Raw genomic sequence first — 19110 nt, forward strand, 5'->3', positions numbered from 1 at the left:
TTCAAAAAGATAATTTTGTTTGTAATATAAGAAACAAATTATATAATTTCTGAGCTGAAATCTGCTGCAGTTCATATTATGTAATTCTGGTGAGTTTGAAGTGAACATTTGTTTTAGTTATTTATAGATGTACTGTTAAAAAAAGAGTGATATAGCTGCTGGATTCCGTAAGAACTCGCTTTTTTGGCAGTCCCGATTTAGCTTCTTTTTACTGTTTGTTCTTGTTGCAAGCCGTGTAGCATTTAGTGTTAGCATATTTTTCGAGCAACCAGATTAAGCACAATTTACAAATTAACTTATGGGTTTAAATTTCAAAGTTGGTACATTGTTGGCAGTGTAAGAAGTATTTTATAACGATTATTTTTTTGTAAAGGACGATTCTTGCGTTTTGAAACGACGGTTCTTTCTTCTAACACACATAATAAATCGGGTAACAAATACACGTATACAAGAAATACTATTCAAGATAGTCTCAAAATACAATGATCACGGCCAACATGGCTTCACCGGAAACAATAACCAGGAAGTATAGGCGGTAAAGAGCTTGCAGCTATCCATAGCTATTGGATGCAGACGTCCGATGGGCACAAGTGACGTCAGTTCGTGACAAATCATCTGACTTCCCAATTCATCTGAAAACGAAAATAAGCGTTTTTAATTAAAAATAACCTAATAATTTGAACAAAGACGCAATAAAGCAAACGCAACAGACGCAATAAATTGTTTTCTGAGGGTTTTGAATAGTTCTGAAAGCATTAAGATTAAAAAAAATTCGACTGTAATTGTCCATTTTGGATAAACAAAGCAATAAAGCAGATGTCTTTATTGCTTTGCTGACATTCTAAAAGGGGCATTAAGAGGATACAATTGTAAATAAATCCAACAATACTACATCGACAGAGATGTGGAAAAGGCACACGAAATAAATAACATTTATCTTTAGGCCTGAAAGATTCTTTTTCTGTGAGAAATGATTTTTGAGAACCTAAAGTAACATTCAAAATTTTACGTTTTAAAACTAAAATGATGAATCAATAGAATAAAAATTCGCTTTTAAAAAGTATTACCAAAAAAATTGCGGATTTAAGATTGGTTTAAAATAAATCAAATTAATTTGGGTTTTAAAATAATTAAGTAAATATATTTTAATAAAATAGTGATGAGAGTCACTTAATTGACAGCAAGTGAACATGCATTGAAGTGAGTTAATTCTTTAAAACATTTATTAAAAATTTTAATGCGTACGGAAAGTATCGAATGGCAGTAAGATTTTTTCAAACGATTTCAATGAATGGTTATCCTTTTTTTAAGGTTACGAATCTTTTTATATGATTTAACGAATGCTTATTCCTCTAAGTTTTTTTTTCACTGCCAGTCAGAGCTGAGAATTTATTATTATTGACTGAGTTATTTGCGCAAATTTCAATATCTTAGTTCTTTCTCATTCTTCGTAGATTTTTCTAAATTTCTCTTTCCGTTGAATTTTGATAACAGTAATAATTAATTTAAAAAAAAAAAGTCAAATCGAGTTTTATTAAATAAATATAGATTAGTAATAATATAACAGAAATAAACCAGCCTTCAGCCAAAATAATGATTTAATAAAACATTAGTCGGTTAAAAAAAAACTTGGTACCGTCATGTGGGGCTACTTTGTGCTAATTCGAATTTGGCACTTTTCGAGTGCTGCTATTCAGTATTACGTTTTTTTTTCACGTTAAAAATGTGTGGAATTTGAAAATATAAGTCTCCTCTATTACTACAAACATTTTTTTCGAATTTTAAAACAATCTCAGAGTGTGTTTTGTTTACCCAATGTCAACAACTTTCCGAGAAACTCGGACGTCGAAAAGTGTGCGTGGAAACTTTAGCTGTGAAATGCAAAGACGCTGATAAAACAACTGTCGTAAGTGCAAAATTTTTTTATTATATACATTAATAAACAATTATATCATGTTAGCGTTAAAAATTTTTGAAAATTAATAACAAATAAACGGAAAATGAAAAAAATGCACTTTCATTCGTTTTTTTTTTCGACAGAAAAATTGTCAGACGTTATAAAAAAAGTACCTGGAACGAGAAACTACCGTGATTACACTTTAGAAAAGCTGCAACAATGTTTGCAAGCAGTTGCAGGTGGTATGTCGATTGCAGAAGTTTCTCGGAAGTACAAAATCCACAGAAATACTATCTCTAATAAAATTCACAAGAAACACGTGAAACGTGCTGTTAAACTATTATTTTTCTTCTACAAAGATTTTTCAATGAATTAATCAAACGATTTAACACATAAAAATATATTTTATAGGACATCAAGTGATTTTGACAGAAACTGAAGAGCAAGTTCTGTCGTGTTCATTCAAGCATGTTATGTTCAAATTTATCAATATTATAAATGTTAATGAATATGTAATAATTATTATTTTTGAAATTTCATCCATTTCAATGTTCAAAAATGTATATGGTTTCCTTTTGTTTAAACTCAAATGTTTTGAAATAAACATTCTTTTTAAGAAAAAATTCTTTATAAAAAATGGTTTTTTAACGCTGAAAATTATTTTCAAACTAATATCTTTACATATCTTGATGTTTTTGTTATTAAAAATGTCAACAATTAACTTTTTTAACAATTTTATATCAATATTTTACTAAAAACATGATTATTAAACTGAATTCCTATCGCTGCACAAAGTAGCCCCACTTGGGGGCTACTTTGTGCAAGGTATGTTTTGACTTATTATTTGTAAATATTACATACAAATAATGCCAATATTGATCAAATTCACTCGTCTGAGTCCAGTTATGAATATAATATCGATAAATTTTACTGAAGTTTGAATTAACATAGTTTTTCTGCATGTCAAAGTTCAAAAACTGCGAAATCCTGCACAAAGTAGCCCCACATGACGGTAAGTTAAAGAATCTTCAAAAATTTATTTTGAAAAAAGAAAAATATTTACTTTTTAATTTTAATCTCTTATAATCTTTAATACGAAATAAAGTGTGCTTTGAATTTAGGTCCCTATAGATAATATGTTCAATCTCGATCACGAGCTACAAATATTCGAGATTATTATGTGATACGACTTAGCACTTTTTCCCCCTCTGGAATGATAATGTTACTGTAAATGATAGAAATTCGTGGTTATTGACATCCACCGGTGAACACTGACAATCACAAAGTCGCTTTGGTAAATGTCCGAATAGTTAAGTATATGTAGTAGGTCAAGTTAAGCTCCACTGCCCGGTATACATTTGCCCGTTATGCCCTACGTCAATGTTTTTTTTAAGTTTCAGTGCTACTGCCCGGTATGTCCTACATCAATGTTTTTTTAAGGTCAAGTGCCACTGCCCAAAATGCATTTAACAGCTACTCCGAGCTCTGATATTTCTCCTAATCCATCCTAAGCAGATTAAAATATCGAGTAAAAATAATAATATCAACGAAAAATATGCTATCACTGAGATTATTAAACGTACCCTGGTAGATATAATGATACCAGACGATCTCATGGACCCTCTTCATATGAATCAAATTTAGATCTTTGCACCTAATTAACATCTCTCGGGGCTGCATAGCGACCACCTGCCCTGCCACAAACAGCTAAATGCTCTTAATGCTTTCTTTTATTTCTACTCATTTCACTTCATTGCTATTTATTTGTTTTTAACTTTGGAACCCTTTTGGTTCAATGATGTTTTTATATTCTGGAAGCCTGTTGGTTCAATATCTATGTTTTCAATGTTTTATTACGTTTAAATTGCTTTTGCTTGCCTAATTTACCTTTTGATCCAATGTTTTTAATGTTTACAATCTTTCACTTTCCTGTTTACCCTCTTGGATCCAATGTTATATACTGTATTCTTTTGTAGATTGTTGTTGTTAGTAATATTCAAAGATACTTAAGAAATCATGTAATGCTATATCAAATTCGTCTCTATTCAAATATAAGGCATACAAGTCATTGTCAACTAAAATTATTGGATGTCAACTAAAATTTAGGATAAGCATTAAATATTATTATATTTATTCATTATTCATTTATTTTTTGTTTTATTATTCATGTTTATCATTGTAAATTCTCATCTTCTTTTGTTTTCAAACTGGAAATTGTTTTGTATCCTTTTGTTGATCAATAAATTTTTACCCCGGATGCCCCCGCTAGGGGGCGGGACGGGGCTGAGCTTTGAATAATAATATCAACGAATAAATTAATATCAAATAGCATATAACAAATGTTTCGGACATTCACCAAAGCAACTATGTGATTGTTGACATTCACCAGTGAAAGTCGACATTTTCTTCGGATAACAATAACACAACTAAGACTTTAAAGCATGAGTACGATACATAAATTTTAACTAAAATACTAACAATTAAAATCGAAAACAGATTTTAAATACATTAATAGTTTTATGATATAATATTATATATTTTTTTAAGTATTAATTCGATTGAGTTTACCACAATGCTGCATATAGAGGAGCCCTTGAATATGAGACGCTATGCAAACACAATGAGACAGATTAGTTGCGTGTAAAGTGGTTGACCGTCCCACTCACTCCTATTTACATGCGTGCATCCCACATGTTAAATCCCTTTCTTCTCTTCAGAGAGAGCGACCCCTTTCCTGGGGGTTCTTTCGAGAGGGAAGATGCTGGCCAATTGAAAGAGATGTGTGGGTGATAATGCACGCTTCATTCTGAGGAGAATCGTGAAGAGATCCATATAAATCTCTCTCTTTTTTTTAAGAGCTATCCTTTCTTTTCGAATTTTTTTGTTCCTCCAGCCGATTACTATAGAGAGGCTTTAACTGAGGCTGTGATAGAACAAAACAATGACACTGAATGCGTACTTTAAAATGACACTGGCTCATCGGGGCTATTTACATTGTTATTTTGGGTGAAAGAAGAAGAAAAAAAAATATTCGATCGGTATAATAGTTTATTTTAATAATAGTTGATCAACATTATTTTTGTTTTTGTTTTTAAGCATTATTTAATGTTGAGTGCGTTTCAGAACAATTGCGTGGGAAGGGGGAACAGAATTTGTATCCTAAAATGTGATTTATGAAGTTCATACTTGGTAAAGGAAAAAAAATTGGCACTATTGCATTCTCCTTTAATAAATGAAACTGTATTACAACTAAAAGTAATGGTGAGTTTGTGCACATTTTGTTTACTAAATTGTGTTCTGTATTTCATTGACGCTAATTTTTGTTATATGTATTTGTTAGTTTTGTTATATATATATAATTAATATAAAATTTCCAATGCTCTCTTGGAGAATCGGAGAATGACCTTCGCATTTCAAAGGCAGATTTGTTGGCCACTCTTTCAGGGGCACCATATTACGTGGGCCAGCGTTAATCCACTCCCGCAGATAATACAGATAATACAGAGAAGGAAAGAACATCCATACGTGTGTGTGTTAAACGTTTGTGTCTGTGTGCGTAGAGATACATGTATAAACCCGCACGTGCTAAGGTTTGAAATACATCCAAGCAATATGTTTCTTTTTTCATTTAAAAAAAACTTACTTGGATGGTAGGTAGGTAGGAAGCAGCAACCACCACAATTAGAAAAGGTGAGTGAACCCTTAATGGCCCTTGCACTGTAATAAGAAGGGAGGGAGATCTTTAAATGAATATCAAATGTCGGCGGATTATGATTGATTTGGCAGACTCGTCTTTTGATGTGACGAAGACAAATGTGTGTTTATGGATTTGAGTGGTTGTCTCTTCCTTTCCTCAAACGCTTCTTCGCACTCCCGGAGTTTGATTTCAGCACAACAGGACCGTTTGTTGACATCTCGTGAAGAGTTGACACTCAACTCCTAAAAAGATTTGATTTTTTTGAAGAAGCTGATCTATTTAGAAGAATAAAAAAAAGAACCGATCTAGACGGAGATTTAGAAAAGGTATCGAAGCATTAAGATTTCGTTTGGATATATTATCTTGTATCGCCATTTCCCTTCGATAGTTGCAAATCAGATTTTATTTTATGTTACAGCTTACTTTAATAGTCGAAACATAGTTTCGACTATTAAAGGTAAGAGCGAAGTAAAAATTCGAGTATTTAAAATGTGATTTCTAGTATTGGTGATCAATATTTCGTATAAAAATATTAAATTTTGCAACTAACTATATTTTATTTTACAACCGTCGTTGAGCAGACGACCCAATTTTGTGGGTTTACGACAACTAATGTTTAACTCTATAGCCTTGTAATTTTGACCCTAATCCTGAAGACAAGGGAATTCCTGGATCAAGCATTGGGAGAAATTTGCCTTCGTGGAGGACATTTTGCTGGAACTAATTCGCGTCCTCACCATGCAACGCATTTGATTTGCTTTGCATGGTGAGGAAAACCACGAAAACCTCCTACGGTTCGCCTGACAGCAAGGGGGCACTAACCCATGATCCGTGCACAATGGCCAATATATAACACTATATTCAGTAATGAAAAAGTCCTTTACTCTTAATATTTAATAAATTAAGGAAGAGCTATTTTATAAATTAAAAAAAGGAAGAAAACAATTTGCAAACAGATGATATAATTTTTAAACTGTCCCACGAACGGTATTGCAGCTAATTTATTGATCGGCAAACAACGTCGAATACTGAATAGAAATAAAATATTCTGCAAATCGAATCCACTCATTAAAATAATTCAATTTTTAAAAAAAATGAAATAAATAAATAAATGGAGAATATTCGATCTAAACGATATAAAAAAATAAATAAATGAGGCTTCTTTTTTTTTTGTAAAACTTTCAGGATTGTAGTATTAGAATTTTTTTAAAAATCTAATAGCTCCGAAACTAGCTTGAAATTTTAAAAAAGGTCGAGCAGTTTTTTTTTTTTCATTTTATCTTTAGTCATTAGAGTAAGAAACTATAATTTTACAACAATTAATTTTCCTAAAAATCAGAAAAAACGTCAATATGAAATTACATCATAACTAATACGAAATTTCCACAAAAAGTACATGCACAAAAGGAATAAATAAATAATAAGAGTTTACTTACTAATAATTCTCTCTGAAGTGAATTAGCGCAGTGTGTAATCAAATTGGTAATATTATTTTTCAACTTCGTGCAACATTCGCCTATAGTAATAGCTAATCTGTTTTTACATATTCACTGTATTTACATATTCGTGAATGAAACTGGCTCGTTTGTATTCAGAAACAGTAACTCTATGACGAGTGATACAAAAACGGGCTTTTCAAGGATTTAATTTGTTGAGGATGAGGAATGGATACCTGAAATAATACTTGAGCACATTTTTTTCATAGTTATTTTTTAAAAAAAAGTTAAACAAGCATGTAATATTGACTGATCTCATTCGAAAAGAGAGAGAGAGAGAGAGAAAATGAAATTTTTAGAAGTTTCCTAATGGCCAGGCAAAATTTGTCAAATCGTTAATACCTTTTGCGACATTTAAAATCTTTTGTAAAAACAGGACGTTCGATTCCAGTGCCCCTGATTTTATTTATAATGATCAGAATGAAATAAATTACAATAAAATATATTGAGCCGTAATGGCTCAGGGGATGGAGCTTTCACTTTCCAATGAGATGAGCCGGGTTCGAATCCCAGCGATGGCTGGTTTATACGAATTCCGCATCCGACTTTCACCGACCACAGTGCAGACGTAAAATATCCTCATTGGTAGACGGATCATGGGTTAGAGTCTCCTTTCCGTTAAGCAAACTGTGGGAGGTTTTCGTTGTTTTCCTCTCCATGTGACTCAAATACAGGTTAGTTCCATCCAAAAGTACTTCCCGAAGACTAATTTCTCCCAATATTCGATCCAGGAGTTCCCTTGTTATCTGGATAGGGTTCAAAATGACAAGGCTACGGAGTTGAACATTGGTTGTCGTAAACTCAAAAAATTGGATCGGCTGTTCAACGACAGTTATAAAAAAAATGTTCTAAAGCTAATTTAAATTTTTCACTTTTTAATGTACAGGAATTAGAGGTTCCAGGACTCCACCCTAGTAACTGGAGTCCAGGGGGGTGACCACCATCTCGGGTCTACGGCCAGTCTGACCCTGCAGTTATGTGTTCTAAAATTTCAAGAGAGAATGACAATGTGAGTGTTCAAGATGTGTTGGAGCGCTTCAATTACTTTCTCGAGATACCCCAAAAGCGTCTTCAGGTTTCTTCGGAATCTCACTCTTTGTTCATTTAACATTCCAGAATAGGGACAAGGAAAATTAACACGAGGCTCTGTTGCCTTAAGAAACCCCTCCAAAGGAAGAGGTGGGGTGGGGGATTCTATTGTCTTTGTGTAGGACAATTAGACGCCAGTGAGAGAGATAATTCAAATATCAACGCAGGTGACAAATCGTTCTGTTAATGTCCTCCGATCTTTTGAGGAGAACATCAACACGCTTTTTTTCACTCTCGATGGAAAGGTTGGGGACATTCTGAGATGCGTTGATGCGGATCATCCAACAAAGGAACCTTTTTAATTTTCTTCTTCTCCTCAGATTATCCTCCTCTTATCTTATTACCCATCTGATGGAATACCTCGTAATCAAGCTAATGAAAGTGTTAGGAAATAATTTCTTTTCAATTTGGCAACGATCAAGAGGATACAATCTGCAGGGATATTCTCGGCAAAATGATGTATTACCTTATCCAAAGAGATTTTCAATTCAATAAACTAACTGCTTTGTATTGTTTTTATGTTCTTTTCATTAAAGACAATACGTTCAAGGAAGTTAATGCGTTCTCTTGTGCACTGGGTAAAACACTTTTATTGTTAGTACAATGCTTTGATCACCTCACCGAACCTTTTTGGGTAGGGAGGTACTATATTTACGTCGCACTAGAGCTGCACAATGTGCTACTGGCGACGATCTGGGAAACATCCCTGAGGATGATCCGAAGATATGCCATCGTAATTTTGATCCTCTGCGTTAGTAGCGCGGCTACCTGCACCCGAAGTCGAGCACTTTACTGTAGAACAGTTTAACGAGGACCATTACTGTGTACCCTCGGCCCCTACGCAGACTGATCCAAGTGGTCACCCACCAGATTACTGACCGCAGCCAGTGATGCTTAACTTCGGTATTCTACTGGTAACCGCGTCTTTGCTATCAGTCCACTGTGGAACCAACCTTTTTTGGAGTTAATGTATTTTTATATATTAACTTAGGTGATCAAAGCATTGTATACAATGCTCAAGGCAACGAATGCAGCAGATGAATAACTTTTGATCAAATGATCGGGATCATTGGGTAAAACACTTTTGTTGTTGGTACAATGTTTTGATCACATCATCAAACCTATTTGGGAGTCGATATATTTTAATGTCTAGATCAGGGGTTTCCAACTTACATGAGGCCGGGGGCCACAGTTAAAAGTACAAGTCAAATGGCGGGCCGCAACTTTATCAAAATTTTATGTAGGACTCTTTTATGTTTGAAGGAACATTAAATATTACTGTCAGATTTTTACCAAGTTGTACAAAACAAAAGTTTTGAATTACAAATTAAAATAAGAAGTAGATTTTTATAAATATTTAATTGAATATTTAAAAAAAATTCGGCTACAATAACTTTAATTTGCACCTATGTATTAAACAATTAATGTGCACCAGATATCTAGTTGTTAGGATATAAAACTTTAAAAAGGTTGGTATTAAAACATGCATAGTAGCACACAAAATATTCAATGAGAAAATTGAGGTTTGTCTGCTGCAACCACCAGAGAATAGATNACTTTAAAAAGGTTGGTATTAAAACTTACATAGTAGCACACAAAATGTTCCATGAGAAAATTGAGGTTTGTCTGCTGCAACCACCAGAGAGAATAGATATTTACATTTAAAATTTAAAATTGACAAATGTTTCGTCCAAAATGAGTGGTTTCAAAAAGTTAAATCGGAGAATTTCTTCGAGAAAATTTCTGATACACACATGCTAATATATATTCACAAAATACAAAAAAAATGAAATAAAGAAGAGCAACATACACGATTATTTTTGTATTTGAATAAATATTTTCTTGGGTGCAAAACCTGAGAAAAATTTTTTTTTGCAACATTGGTATGTTAAATTTCACAGAAACGAAGAAATTAGGTTATTATTAAGGACAAAAGTATTTTATACCCATACAGATTTTTTAAGAAAATTGTACTCAAAAAAATGACAACTAATATATTTTAGTTCGCGGGCCATAACAAAAAACTTCGCGGGCGGGATGTGGCCCCCGGGCCGCCAGTTGGAAACCACTAGTCTAGATAGTATTTTCTCTCTCAGCGAAGGTGTCAAATATTCACATATTGGTCTCAACTGGAACTTAAAAAGCTATTTTCAGCGGTTCTCTTATTATTTCCCTATTTAGTATAGGAATTGCCCTCTATAGTTTATTTCTTTTGCTTTTACTCCAGACTTAGTTTTGTTTACCTCAACTAGAAACTAAAATAAGTGTTTACCATTGTTATTTAAAGTACGAATTATCGTAAGGTTTGTTATTTAGATGTTAAAAGCATTTATTTGACAATTGTACGTAGGTTCGTTACTTAGATGGTAAAAACAGTCAGTTGATATTCAACTCTGCACTCATACTGATCATGACGGTACAGAAGAGTTTAAGAATAGCAAGTATAAGAAAAAAAATTTGGATTCTTCTAGTCTAGCTTGAAGTCACTGTTATTAGATTTTTCCCTCGGGGGATAGAGCATTCGCCTTCCAATGAGGTGAACCGGGTTCGAATCCCAGCGATGGCTGGTCGATACGAATTCCGCATCCGACTTGCAACGACTACAGTGCTGATGTAAAGTATCCTCAGTAGTAGACGGATCATGGGCTAGTCCCCTTGCCGTCAGGCTAACCGTAGGAGGTTATCGTGGTTTTCCTCTCCATATAACGCAAATGCTTGTTAGTTATAATGGCTTTCCTCTCCATGTAACGCAAATACTAGTTCAATCAAAAAGACCTCCATGAAGTCAAATTTCTCCTTATACTTGATCCAGTAGTTCCCTTGTCTTCTGGATCGGGTTCAAAATTACGAAACTACGCAGTTGAACATTAGTAGTCTTAAACCCTAAATTGGGACGGCTGTTCAACAAGGGTTAACACTATGTGCATTGAGCCGTGGTGGCTCAGGGGATAGAGGGTTTGTTTCCCGATGAAGTGAGCCGCTTTCGAATCCCAGCGATGGCTGCACGATACGAATTCCGCACCCGGCTTGCACTGACCACAGTGCTGATGTAAAATATCCTCATTGATGGACGGATCCTGGGTTAGAGTCTCCTTGCCATCAGACTGTTTATTATTAAAGTGCAGCATGCTTTAAAAATATATATATTTTTTCTAGATTTCCCCATATGAAGAGGAAACAACATCCATAGAAGATGTCTAAATGATACCTTCCGAGATACATCTACAGAAGAGTGCATCCAAATCGGCTGATTTCGATAAGTACAACACATCGGATCTAAAAACACAGGTATGAAATATTTTTGAAAAGACGCCCCCTGGCAGCAAGATAACTTGGGCTCTCATTGGACCAATACTCATCAGTATTCGCTCAATAATGGTTCAAAGGGCCGATTTTTTTTCCAATATGGGCCCTATATAGAATTTTTCGATTCACTCGATATTTTACTGGCACTTGACAACTAATATCGGCCCTATTTAGAATTATCAGATTCACCCAATATTTTATAATCTATATTCAGCCAATATAAGCCCTATATTGGCCGATATTGACTCTGCATAGGACCAATATTAAGAAATCTAGACATCCCAAAATGGGTCCCTCTGAACATGCAATCATATAGGATGCATATTGAGCCAATTTCGAGCCCAAGTGGGGCCGAGATATAATTTTTGCTAACAGCGAAACTACAAAATCTTAAATGCGTATTTTTCTCAACCCCTTCCCTGGTGTTTAGTGTCCTTAGTTCTCTCCAGATGTCAAATTATGTTTTTTTTTTCAATATGACTTTGTATTTCTCTAGATATCTCTATTTTACCAAGCGTCTTCATTTAACGAAATGCAACAACAGAATCCTGCATTTCGAATTGAAGTACACTTTTTTTTGCTGGTGAATCCAAATCTGAAATAAAAAAGAAATTAGGAATTCCTGAATAAGTATTTTCGNTTTTCCTGAATAAGAATTTATTTGTCCAGTATCAATTATCATAAGGTATGGAACTCCATTGATATGCCTGAATAAGTATTTTCAGAATAAGAATTGAGTTTTCTTGAAAAAGAATTTATTTGTCCAGTATCAATTATCATAAGGTATGGAACTCCATTGATATGCCTGAATAAGTATTTTCAGAATAAGAATTGAGTTTTCATGAATAAGAATCGATTTGTCCAGTATCAATTATCATACGGTATGGAACTCCATTGATATGCCTGAATAAGTATTTTCAGAATAAGAATTGAGTTTTCTTGAATAAGAATGAGATTTGTCCAGTATCAAATATCATACGGTATGGAACTCCATTGATATGCCTGAATAAGTATTTTCAGAATAAGAATTGAGTTTTCTTGAAAAAGAATTGATTTGTCCAGTATCAATTATCATAAGGTATGGAACTCCATTGATATACCTGAATAAGTATTTTCAGAATAAGAATTGAGTTTTCTTGAATAAGAATTGAGTTTTCCTGAATAGGAATTGATTTGTCCATTGTCAATTATTATACAGTATGGAACTCCATTGATATGCCCCATAACGAAAAGGACACTGTCTTCACCACTCGAAAAAGAAATGTGCAGCCCTTTTACTCGAAACTTGTTATTACATTTCAAGCAGTTTTTACTGCAGTTTTAAGCGTGTTCATGCTTACCGCACTTCTAACCTATAGTAATTCTTTCTCCAAATTGAGTCTGATGTAAGGAATACATTAAGAATTATTTTCTGTCTAAATTACGTTAGAATTCCTTGCAAATTTTCTAATTAAAGTGTCTATTTAGGATCCGTGCAAGATATTTAACCTCATAATAAAAGGATAATCACAAAATTATACACGTGTTTACAAATTCGTAGCAATACATTGCAAGTTACCCATTTTTTGCAAGCACTTGTGAAAACTCTTTCTCTAAAAACTGGAATAACAGGGAGATTTCGGAGTTATACGTTAGCTTCCGTAAATAATTTTCACTAACGTAATTTTGATATTTTTTCACCGGCGCATGCGCAATATCTTGAAATCTTACGTAAGGGATAGTACAGAAGCTAAAGTAAATTTGCGAAATCTCCCCTCATGTTTTAGAGAAGATAATTCAAATGACTGAAAAAATGAATCTATGTAAAGAGATCCAATGTAACTAACACTAAATCCAGAGCGAAGGGAGAATTTTTGAGAATTTTTCAATAGCTCGCATTTTAAAACGTATACGACTTTCAATCAAACCAAATGAAAATCTTATTTTAAATATTTTATTATGTGTTGACGTAACGAAACATTTAAAAAATCATGCAAAATAGTAGTATCACGATTCAATAATGAAGAACAATGTTTGTTCATCAATGCTTAAACTCAGAAATTGTCTTCTGTGTTCTTCAATACCAAATTCAAACTATAAGTTAGCGTCGAATTATTTGTGATTTTATTTATCAGCTCGTTTCATGTTTATATATAGCACAAAGGTTCATCCTTTTTTGAAGAGTTAATCACGATCTCTTGTCGACAAGTTTTTACTGGAATAATTAAAATGAAACTCGGCTTATATACAAGATTAAATCGGATTTTTCTTTGTGATTCTATTCACACTTTTTCTTACTGATGATTTCATTTCACCCCACTTGATGGATCACTTAACATTGGCCTAAAGCCACAAGAAATAAGATTCTTTTTTAAAGATTAAAGCGGCAACTTTCTTTAATCGGTTTTAAGAAGACGACACAAGAAATTAAAAAAAGAAAAAATGGAATTTATACAACGTTGAATAGATACATTTCACTTACACTATATTATTTGAAAATGTGTTCATCTCAACGGCGTCTTCATTAATTGAGCAATTTTTTTAAAAATATAACTATATATTCACTACCCTGCAATAATGGTAGAGTCACTTTCAGCTTTTGACATTTTTTTTAACATTTCTCAACAAATACGCGGAGAGGATTATTGTGTAACTTTAGAGTAATTTAATTCATGCAATTTTTCGTACTTTTCAATAAGATTTAAAGCTTTCAGAGGTATGAGGTTCTGAGGAAAATTGCTCGAAACTGTTTAAATTTTTAAGATATTCAAATAAGACTGTTTTCACTAGTTTCCAAATATGATTCACTTCAAAAATTATATAAAAAAAATTTAACATTTTTCAGCACCTGCGCAGTACAAAAGAACTACTTTAAATACTCATATCTTGCGCAGTTTTAAGCGAACTTTATCTATCTATCTATCCATCCATATATATATATATATGTTACTCTTTGATAGCATAAACATTGTAGATTCGTAATGTGGCCGATGTTTATTGAAAAAGATACAGGAACGTGGAGAAATAATGCAATTTTATTAAAGTAAGGGCAATTGTTACATGAAATTATTTTTAGATGAAATAGAAACATATTTTCAACGATAATAAAATAACAGCAGACATTGATGTTGCAAAAAATGTAAAGTTTTTTTTAAAACCAAAATGCTCATATGTTACAAAATTCAACATGTTTAAGGTTCACTGTCCTAAGAAAGGATGTAAGCAAACAAACCAAATCAAGACCACTGCCTTTCTTTTTTTTAGAGAAGAGTTTTATAAACATAATTACATTGTAATCATCCAAAATATTTTCCATACCCTTTATTTTATGAAGAAGAAATATATTAAAATTTTAATGATTAAATTGTGAGAAAAAAAAATGTTATCTCCAATAATTCCATCACATAATAAACAAAATTATGCTTTAGTTTTATTAATTATTCTGCATTAAGTGAAACCCATGATCCCTTACAAAACCTAATTATTTAAATTTTTATTACCCCTTTATATATTTAAAAAAAAACACTTTCACTTTTAATTAAATAATGTCCTAAGAATTTTTAAAAACTGCGTGTTTCAGGTGGATTGAAACGGAGGAATAAGTTTCGTTTTTGCAGACCCCTGACATTTTCAGTGATTTAATCATCATCAAAGTTGGCCAAACAGCCCAATGTGGGTCAAGGCCTTCCTCTGAACATTTCTCCATACCGACTTCCGATTTATCTTTGATCTTCAATTCTTTTGATTAATTGCAAGAAAATCTGCCTCCACCGAATCAGCTCACCTCAGCCGCGGCTTTCCCCTATTTTTTGTTCCAATGGGTCTAAAAAGCATTATTTTTTAATTGTTTAGTTATCACTCATTCGAATCACGTGAGTCATCCAATTCATTTTATTTATTTTTAGGCAATTAACAATATCAGGTTGTTCATAAATCCTGTACAGTTAGTTCACAGTTAAATCTCCTTCTCCAGTTATTATTTTCACTCACACCACCAAGTATACTTTGCAAAATCTTTCGGATCAGAATCTTTCTTTAAAAAAAAAATTTTTTTTAAAATTTGTTTCGAAAGTAACACATTTTTTTAATTTAAATCTTATTAACTTAGCACTGTTTTTTTAGTTCACTTGAAAAACATACTTTTAGTATATTTTTTTAATTTATTTTAGTACATTATTATTTTTTAGTTTTGAGTCTGTTATTTTATAGAACAAAGTGGTCGACATTTCGATGGGATATTTGCATATTGTGCTATTTAGAAAACGATTGTAACTGTAAATGATGGGCACCTGAATTAAAATACATTCAGTTCAAGAAACCAATACCATCCGTTACGAAGCATCAGTAGAGATTTAAGTGCTGTAGCCAGCCAGAAAGCGGCCGAAATTTCGCGCGTTAGATTCTTCCAAGACAGAAACAGTCCACTGACATTGTGAACCAATCATTATTATTTTATTTTAATGATACATTTTCATTTTGAAAAAAACAAATGATATTAACTTAAAGTGGAGTGTGAGTCCTAATAAGGGTCTTGGAACTTTTCATTTACTTTTATTTTGGTACTTAAGAACTGATCGTTAGAAAATGTTTCAGTATCCCCTCAACGTTACACTCAATTTTTTTGTTTTCAAATCTAAAATTATAATATATGTAATTAATAATAAATATTAAAATCAATTAAATTATTTATATATATATTAATCAATAAATTTAATATTTAAATTTTATTTTTAATTACATAGTAATTGTCAAAGCGCTAGACCATATCAGATGAATTTATAAAATAGGTTTGAGAGCGGAGATAAGCCAGAAAATAACTGTAAAAAACCAGACAGATTAGCATAAACACAAATAATAAAAAAGAAGCAGCTTTTATCTCCATATCATTGCCCAACGCATGTGTTGTCTCACATAAAAGACCTTGAATTTTTCTAAACCTCATTTGATAGCTATCAAACTATTCTGAAAGTTTTTTTAAGAATAATACAACTGTATACTTTGTATAGCTTTAGAAACTGATAGTGGGATGAAAAAAAGATACAAATCACAGTATAAAAATAGTGTTAGCTCTATTGTTTAAACTTTTTTAGCGTTGTTTTGGAATGAATAGTCTTAATGCAGAGAGTTTTTATTTTTATTAATATCGTTTAGAAAAACTCAATAGTGAAAAAAATTAGCTCTCTATTTAAAAAAGCGATAATCAACTATTCTGAATGTTTTTTTTTATCCTCGTAAAACTGTTCTACCGTAAAATACTCGACTTCGCACTCAGGTCGTCGGGCTACCAAGGCAGGGAAGTCATCCCCTCTGCAGAGGATCAAAATTGCGATGGCATGTCTTCCGATCATCCTCAGGGATGTTTCCCATACCTAGAAAGTTTAAATACTCAGATAGCTAAGATCATTGTTTGAGCCGCGATGGCTCAGGGGATAGAGCATTCGCTTTCCTATCAGGTGAACCGGGTTCGAATCCCAACCATGGCTGATCGATACGAATTCCGCATTCGGCTTGCACCAACCTCAGTGCTGCCGTGAAATATCCTCAGTGGTAGATGGATTTATAGGTTAGAGTCCTCTTGCTGCCAGGCCCCCCTTGGGAGGTTTTTGAGGTTTTCCTCTCCATGTAACGCAAATGCGAGATAGTTTCATCAAAAAATTATCCCCAGAGGCAAATTTTTCCCATTACTTGATCCAGGAGTTCCCTTGTCATCTGGATTGAGTTCAAAATGGCAAGACTACGGAGTTGAACATTAGTAGTCTTAAACCCTAAAATTGGGTCGCCTGTTCGACGACGGTTATAAAATAAGATAAAAACAAATTCAGAACTAAATATTTTCTACACGAAGTTCTCCAAGAAGGCAAATTTCTCCCAATGCTTGATAAAAGAGTTCCCTTGTCTTCAGGATTAGGTTCAAATTTACAAGGCTACGGAACTGAACATTAGTAATCGTAAACCCAAAATTGTGTCGCCCATATATAAAATAAAATACTTCTGATAACTCTTTTAAATATTGTTTAAAAATTGCCGATTCATTTGAATTAAAAAATAGCCGCTTCTTAGATCATTCATTTTATAAAATTTTCGTACATTTACACCTTTAAAAGAAATTCTGATTCATTTTTATTGTAAGAAATAAATGTTTGACTACTTTCCTTTTGGTGTTCTCGTTTAGAATCAAGAGGTGAACAAAGAATATGCAATGGGTTCAATTCGCCATTTAGAAGTTGCCATCATAGAATACCACCAGCAATTAGACTTCGAATTCGTATTCTAAANCTTTATTTGTGAAAACCTTCAGCGTGGCGGACAGCTGGCCGCCTTAGGCGGTTAGTATTAAATAAATGCTGAATAATAAAACCAAAAAGTGATTTTTTTCTAAATTGAATTTTACAACTTTGAACTGTTTACGTGAAATAAATGCTTAATAATAAAACTAAAAAGTGATTTTTTTTCTAAATTTAATTTTACAACTTTGAATTGTTTATATTAAATAATTGCTTAGCAATAAAACCAAAAAGTGATTTTTTAGCATTTAAAGCATTTTGGTTTCAAATTCGTGTTCCAAAGATTTTTTTTCAAAATTTAATTTTACCGTTTATATTAAATAAATGCTGAATAATAAAATCAAAAAGTGATTTTTTTCTAAATTGAATTTTACAACTTTGAACTGTTTACATGAAATAAATGCTTAATAATAAAACTAAAAAGTGATTTTTTTTTTCTAAATTTAATTTTACAACTTTGAGTTGTTTACATTAAATAATTGCTTAGTAATAAAACCAAAAAGTGATTATTTAGCATTTAAAGCATTTTGGTTTCGAATTCTTGTTCCAAAGATTTTTTTTCTAAATTTAATTTGAAAACTTTAAACTGTTTATATCAAATAAATGTTTAATAATAAAACCAAAAGTGACCTCGAGAAAAAGTGGAATAAAAGCAGCATTTGCGTTACTTGAAGAGGAAAACCACGAAAACTTCTCACGGTTAGCATGACGGCAAGGGGACTCTAACCCATAACCCACTAAGGATATTTTGCCAACCGGATGCGGAATTCGTATTGGATCAGCCATCGCTGGTATTCGAACCTGGTTCACCTCATTGGAAAGCGAATGCTCTATCCCCCAAGCCCCCACGACTCTATTGTGATAGCCTGATCTTTAGCTCTTAATTCTGTGAAGAATATGGTAGCTTGATTACAAAAACACAACATTTTACTCGCCAGTCCTAAATATTCGATTGCCAATGAGGAACTGGTGAGTGATCATTTCGAGCGCTGTATTGAAGATCAACTTTTATTCATGATGTGAAATGCACTCTTTGAGGATGTTTCCTTCGCTCCCGAAATAACAACTCATCTCTTCTGCATCAGAAAAAAATTCACAAAACGTGAGGGTAGACTTTTAAAAACAGTTAATCGTTCAAAGGCTTCTTCTTCTCTGAGGGAAGAGAACGTCCTCAGATTCCGAAACATCTCGAGTGTTCTTTCTTATCCATCACTGTCACTCCAGAACTATCTCCACTGAGACAGTTACGTTAATAGATCAAAGACCATCGCCAAGTCGCCATCTCACCACACTTGGCGATCATTTCACTTTCCTAATTAACATATCCACTAAACATACCGCAATGTCAGTTTACTTTAATTT

The 19110-nt window shown here is 32.9% G+C and overlaps 1 protein-coding gene across 2 annotated transcripts in view; it reads left to right on the forward strand.

Annotated features, from left to right (window-relative positions):
* Positions 1-11334: 11334 nt before the first annotated feature.
* LOC107447412 (mucin-2) overlaps positions 11335-19110 on the forward strand; it is a 149335-nt gene continuing 141559 nt past the window's right edge. For both annotated transcript variants that reach the window (XM_071180451.1, XM_071180455.1), the window contains exon 1: positions 11335-11467. The gene's annotated coding sequence lies outside the window, so the exon portion shown is untranslated. The remainder of the gene's footprint in view (positions 11468-19110) is intronic.

Source organism: Parasteatoda tepidariorum, chromosome 4, assembly GCF_043381705.1.
Source record: "Parasteatoda tepidariorum isolate YZ-2023 chromosome 4, CAS_Ptep_4.0, whole genome shotgun sequence".
Taxonomy (NCBI): domain Eukaryota; kingdom Metazoa; phylum Arthropoda; class Arachnida; order Araneae; family Theridiidae; genus Parasteatoda; species Parasteatoda tepidariorum.